Source organism: Crocodylus porosus, unplaced genomic scaffold (genome assembly GCF_001723895.1).
Source record: "Crocodylus porosus isolate Cpor-Errol unplaced genomic scaffold, CroPor_comp1, whole genome shotgun sequence".
Classification (NCBI taxonomy): domain Eukaryota; kingdom Metazoa; phylum Chordata; order Crocodylia; family Crocodylidae; genus Crocodylus; species Crocodylus porosus.
In genome coordinates, this window is record NW_017728950.1 from 2,538,815 (window position 1) to 2,545,182 (window position 6,368).

At 37.7% G+C, this 6,368-nt stretch overlaps 1 long non-coding RNA gene across 1 annotated transcript in view; it reads right to left on the bottom strand.

Moving 5' to 3' along the window:
• Positions 1-3,959: 3,959 nt before the first annotated feature.
• The window catches only part of LOC109323766, a 21,091-nt gene continuing 18,682 nt past the window's right edge, over positions 3,960-6,368 (bottom strand). Inside the window, exon 3 of the long non-coding RNA XR_002104753.1 lies at positions 3,960-5,538. This is a non-coding gene — a long non-coding RNA (uncharacterized LOC109323766). The remainder of the gene's footprint in view (positions 5,539-6,368) is intronic.

Sequence of the window (6,368 nt, forward strand, 5' to 3'; positions counted from 1 at the left end):
CTTTAAGAATACCTGTGTGTTGTATGACTCAGGCCTCTGCTACACTTTACATATATTATGCAATTAATTGGTTAATCATGCAGTAAACTTAGACTAGCTACATATTTAATGTAAGACCAGTCACCAGTGCAAAGTAATATTTGCAGTTAACTGGATAATTGTGCAGTAAATTTAGACCGGCCACAGGTGAAGAGTAATCATCACAGAATACAAATGAGTATAGCTATAAAAAAGTCAACCAGCTATAAAGTTAGCGCTTGAAGATTTGCAACAACACTATAGCTGATTTCTACCCAGCTTGAATCTGAATATGTAGCAGGGCCCTCAGAATGATATAGTTGAAATATTTTTACATAGTTTTTAAGTGGTCTTTTTAGCATCAAAGAACTATACAAAGTTCATTCTTGCTGTAATGGTTAGTAACCCGGACCTACGGATTAGTGTGGGGAAACTGAGGCAGTTGGGTAAAGTGACTTGCCCCATTGTTTGAATATAGATGAAAACTGAGCAGTGCCTAATGTCTGAGTTCGGAAAATATGCCTGAATTTTTCAAATAAGAAAACCAAGAGAGAAGCAGAGAACTTGAGGAATGTACAGATATGCTAACCTAAATCCTTCAATCTCTTCAGACCAGTGTCACAAAATGCATTAAGAGAGTATGCCCAGGTTATGGCTATATGTACAATGACTCAGTATTTTGCTTACTCATGTGGCTGTCTTCTACATGTTCAGAGAAGCAGAGGTTGATGAATGGTGCATTCTCTAGTTAGCATGAAAGTTGCTCCTTTTTAATAAAATATTATGATGGTAGCTAAAATGCTAATCTCTAGCCAATACCACTTATGTTAGTGCCATCAAAAATAATTTGCACTTCTGCTGGCAGCTGCTTAGAGAGACTGTATCGTGAGACAAAACTGGGCCAAAAGAGGCTGAACTCATCATGCAGTCGGTGTAATTAGTTAAGAATAACCTCTCCCTTGCGTGCCCAAAAGCAATGATGTCAGGTAACAAAGCCAGCTAAGCAGATGCTACTATCCAGTGAGAGCTGGGTGGGTCAACAAAGCAAAGAATCGTGTTGACAGGTTATTATAAGATGTTCATTTGCCCATTAAGGATGGTTAAAAGAAATGTTCCACAATAAAAATGAAATGTTTGTCTATAAAAGCTGCCACCATATTGAATGAAAAGCAGCAAGCCTTATTTATTTTATTTTGAGGGTCATACTGTGTTTCCCCTTTCCTACTGTGCATAAAAATGGGGCTGATTCTTCTAAAGCAAACATTTTCCTTTTGATATTGTCTGGAACCTCATTTCATACAAACTGTACTTTACGTAAAAATAATGCTAAAGTGCCATTTTCATTGAGCCAAGAACCACTAGATGGAGCAAGTGTTGTTTAAAAAATGAAAGACAAACCAAGAATCCTGAAGTCCTGCTGTCTCTGAAGTCCTGTGCTAAAGCTTAAGAAGGCTAAATACACAAATTATTTAGAAATGCAGTATCTTTATTATTAAAAGTTATGTGTTAAACTATGGAAGCTTAATGTAGTTGAAAGCTGCCTAATCAAGAAAATTGTTTGCAGTTACCAACAGATATATTAATAAAAATTATGCTTAAAGCGACTCTAATACAAGGGGCCTAGGGGAAGAAGAAGGACAATTGAAAAAAGCAATCATTTAAAATTCTTTGCAGACTCAGTTGCATATCTAAAGATAATTGGGATGGCATCATTAAATGTTTTTGGATAATGAGTAGCAGAATAGGCTTATTAGAACATTTTTTACTATATTAAGTAAATGTTTTATCAATCAGCTTGTGTTTAGACATGGAAATTGAGATTGGCCTTGTAAGTGGAAATGTGCTTAGAGGATACAGAGGTGTTGGAGTGATTTCAGTGTAATGGGAAATTTTTTCACAGTCTCACGAACTTGTTCCAAGGTGACAAGCCCTCCCTCAGCTGATATGTCTCATTGATGCTTAATGGAGGTCCAAGATGGGAAAGTTATAACTGTTGTAAATCAGGAGACGGATTAATTTGGCAATGTCCCTGCTACTGTACATGGGAAGTTTGAACAGCAGCTGTTTGTACCATGATTTGATAAAACTCATACTATTAATTTTTTTTAAGAAGATAAAAAGGTTTTTATTATTTTTTAATGGATTATATTTAATTGTAGCATTTGTAAATTAAAGTGATTACTACTCCTAGGCTCAGTAATAAGACAATTCCATCCTCCTTTACAGCACTGGAGTTCTGGAAGAAGTGCACAAGTGTCCTCAATTAGACAGCAGAGAAGCTTCTTAACACTTGTGTTACTTCTGTGTAGCTGCTCTTTAGGGGGAAAAATGTAAGATATGGTGCAGTTCTGCACCAACCTCCTTAAATTGTTCCTACTGGCAACTCCAGACCTTCCAAAGTTAAGGTATGGCAGCCATGTTTTGATATCTCTGAGGAAATGAAAAGCATAAATTTAGCTTGCACTTGGTATAGAAAGGCAGTGGGCAAATTTCTCCATTTGACTATCATTGCCATTTTTCAAAGTTATACTATACTAATATTGAGCAGAGACAGAAAATTCTGCTGATTCTGTGGCAAGGTAGTTAGTGACTTTGTGGTGTGTACATAGAGGGATTAGAAATTTGATCTTTCTAAATGCTTTTTTTCCCCCTTAGCTACACAGTTTAGGTGAATAGGGCATGACTTTATTTTCAGTGAGGTGCAGAAACATGCTCTAACAATAAGAAGTAAGAGAGAAGCTTGCAGAGTTACAAGTATGATGCAAGTAGTGGTAATGCCAACTTCCCCATACTGCTCAATCAATATGCAGCAACCCTAACCTTGAGAGAGTATCCCTAGGGATAAGGATTAGTCTCTGTGTTCATCTAAACCTTAGTCTTTCTGCTCAAGCTGCCCATGAGGGCACCAATTAGTGTCAGCTGCAATGGTGATTTTTTGTAATATGGACCATTAGGAAAATTGTGTAGTGTCTAATGCTAGACACAGAGGATACAATATCATAGCATAAAAATAATCCTCTACTTTCAGAGAGAGTTGTTTTTTTAAATAGAAAAGTAGAGATTTTTGGGATACTGTGTGGTGACTATGAACATTTAGGCATTCTTAATTCAGTATACCAGAACAGCCTCATTTCAGGTTTGTTAACTCAGGATCTCTCCATCTCTTTTGTGCCCCACCTCTGGATTTCAATGAAGAATCCCATCATGCCAAACCACACTCTTCTACAGGTTAATATTTTGTGTGTTAAATTGCTTGTACTTTGAAGAAGTAAGATTCTAGAGGCCTAGCAACAGCAGAAGCAGCACTGTGGAAAAAAAAAAAGGTTTTTTTAATAAAAAAATGCTAAGTAATCAATATAAGGGAATTTTAAAAATGTAAGTTGGTTTACTGCCTCTGTTTAATAAGCCATGGAGAATAATAACATGAAGGGCTGGAAGGATGCTTATAGATGGAGAAGAAATTTTATAGCAAAGAACAGAGATTATAGTAGCTTAATCAGATAAAGAAGTGATGAACTTGGAACTGGAAGTTAAATGGAGGTTAATGTAAAAAGGAGCAGACGGATAAAGAAACAGATAAGAGATCGCTTTAGTTAAACACACAGTGTTTTCATTGCATCTGTTCCTTGGGCTTCCAGGGAAGGATGCATCTTGAAAAGGATAAGTACAACATCTATATTTTGATGTTCTGCAGCGGTCTTGCAGATGAATTGTGAATGAAGAATTTTGCCCCTGCCTGTACAATTGTTTCATAGTTTTGCAATGCATGAGATATTCTGGTAATGGAGAAGCTATCAAAACCTTGTAGTGCAGGGTTTTCACATGCTTTACTACTAAGTTTCCTGAGTATGATGGAGGACCACTCTATGGTAACTTTGAAGTTGAACTAGTACAATTCTAATGGCCTGTATTTGTCTAGTGAAGGATTTAGATATGCATGTGACTCTTTTTTTTAATTTTAAACTTCTATGTTTGAATTTGAAAATAACCCAAGTAAAGTTTGTTTTACAATACAGAGCAATGTTCTGGGGATGGCTTTTTCCATCCATCTCATTTTGTCACTTAGTACTGGTTAGATACTGGGGGTTTTTTTCTTCTTTTTTTAGAGTAATGTCTTTCTTTAATTCCTCAGTTGGAAAGATATGATGAGAATTAGGCAATCTAGAAATGTCTCGTTCCTTATACTTTTCCATTGAAATATATGCTGCTTGCCACTTTTGGAGACAGGACATTGGGATAAAAAGACCTTTAGTCTGACCCAGTATGGCAGTTCTTATATAGCCCTTCAGCTGAACTTCAGGTCTTCCACCACAAAAAACCCCAAAATGCATAAGAACTCAGGTGTGTGCTGATGCTGCCTCATGTACCTGTCTGTCAAACTTCTTTCATCTGTTAGAGCATGAAATGCTCCATATTGTTTAATAGTTTTTGCTAGAGTAGCCAAAAATTGGTGCATTAGCTCACTGTTGCCCAGAAAGATGAATCTGGACCTATCAATTTTTCATAAAGAGTCCGGAAAAGAGAAGGGAGTCTTAGACATAGGAAGTATTTGTGGAGCTTTTTGATGGATTCTCAGGATGTTGCAATAGCCAAAAAATGCCAGCTTTCATCCTTAGCTGCTCTTATCTCTTGAATGCAGGCTTAGCAACAGTAATCTACCTATTTGTCTCCTTCATACCAGACAATTGCAATGACAATTGCAATGCATTCTACTTTTGGTTCACAACTCTAAACTAGATAGTTTAATATGCAACAGCCCGCCTGCAAAGAAAGGCAGACTGATGAGCCCGCTGCCATGTTGTCCCCTGCTCTAGATTGGCTGTCAGTGCAATTCCACATTCATTTCTGAGTCTTGGAATTTTTTCCCAGCATTGGATTCTTCATGAGAGAATCACTTTTTTTTTTTTCTTTTAGCTGAATGAGGGTTAAGAGTTTTAGTCTTTCTCTTGAGGGATGTGATTCTATCTAGAGATCGATAGGTATCTATATAGTGCTACAAAGAGGGATTCTAGAACATTATTGTTACTTTCCATTACAGTACAACTGTAATTTATGTAATTAGTAATATGAAATTAAGCTGCTCCAAACTCTTTGGATATAAGCTTATTTAATAAATAATTATAATTGTGCATCTTACACTAAAACTGCAGTGGGAGTTTATAATTATACCAGTTGTGGAAGTTGTTAATTAAGTGTTTAAGTTGTTCAAACTGGGTTCTGTAGGTGACAGCCAAAGTGATGAAGATGTCGTGTGTACCTTAAGTATATCAAGGGGATGAGGCAGTTATGGAGGAAGTGGGCTCCACGGTCTGTAAATATATTGGCATATTGGGGGTACCTATGGCCATGCTGTTCATTTGTAGGTATAGGGAGTCTCCAAATCTGAAACAGTTGTGCGGACAAAACAGAAGAGTGTGATGGAAACAGAAGCAGAGTCCTCATTCAGGATAATGTTCTTTATGGCTTGTAATTTGCCCTCATGGGGGATGTTGGTGTACAGAGATGTAAGATCCATGGTAGCTAGTGGTATGACAATGATATGTCAATGGAATTTTTAAAAGGAATTCTGTGGTGTCTTTCAAATAACTGGTAGTTTCCTTAGCATATGGAAATAGGATTGAAGCAATATAGCCAGAAACTCCCTCCATGATGGTGCCAATGCTAGAGACAGTCTGACGTCTTGTGTTTCCAGGTTAGTGGATCTTGGGTAATATAAGTAAAAGTTGCCTGGCCAGGGCTTCTGGGAGGTGGAAGCTTTAGTCCTCTCAGGTGTTTCCAGAGGTGGCTTCTTTAAGAGTTTATCTCATTCCTTTTGGTATTGCTGTGGGATCCTTGGTTAGGAGTTTGTAAAACTGCATGTTGGAAAGTTCTCTCAGCTTCCTGTAGGTACACTGTTTTGTCTATGGCAACAGACATATTATCCTGTTGCATGATGAGATCAGTTTTGTTTTTAAGGCTGAGTATGGCTTTCTGTCTCTCAGGTCTGAGGTTGTAGCACAATTTTTAAATTTAATTTAATTTTTTGCAATCTCAGAGTGGGCGTGGAAGTGGAAACAGTTTATGTACAGGACCTGGGGGCCACAGCCCCATTCTGATGGAGTCTAGGAACTGTACTATTTTTCCTGTGTAGGGTTCAGGCCTGCAGTGGGTTGATCATTGTCTGGCTCCTTGTCATGGAAATATTTCTTTTGTCTTTGGTGGCAGAAAAAAGCCATGAAGTCTCCATACAGCTTCACTTTATTGAGCTATGTATAGAATCATAGAAGTAGGGTCGGAAGGGACCTTGTAGATCTTCAAGTCCGACCCCCCACCTGGGCGGGAGAAAAGACTGGACTCAAATGAGTCCAGCC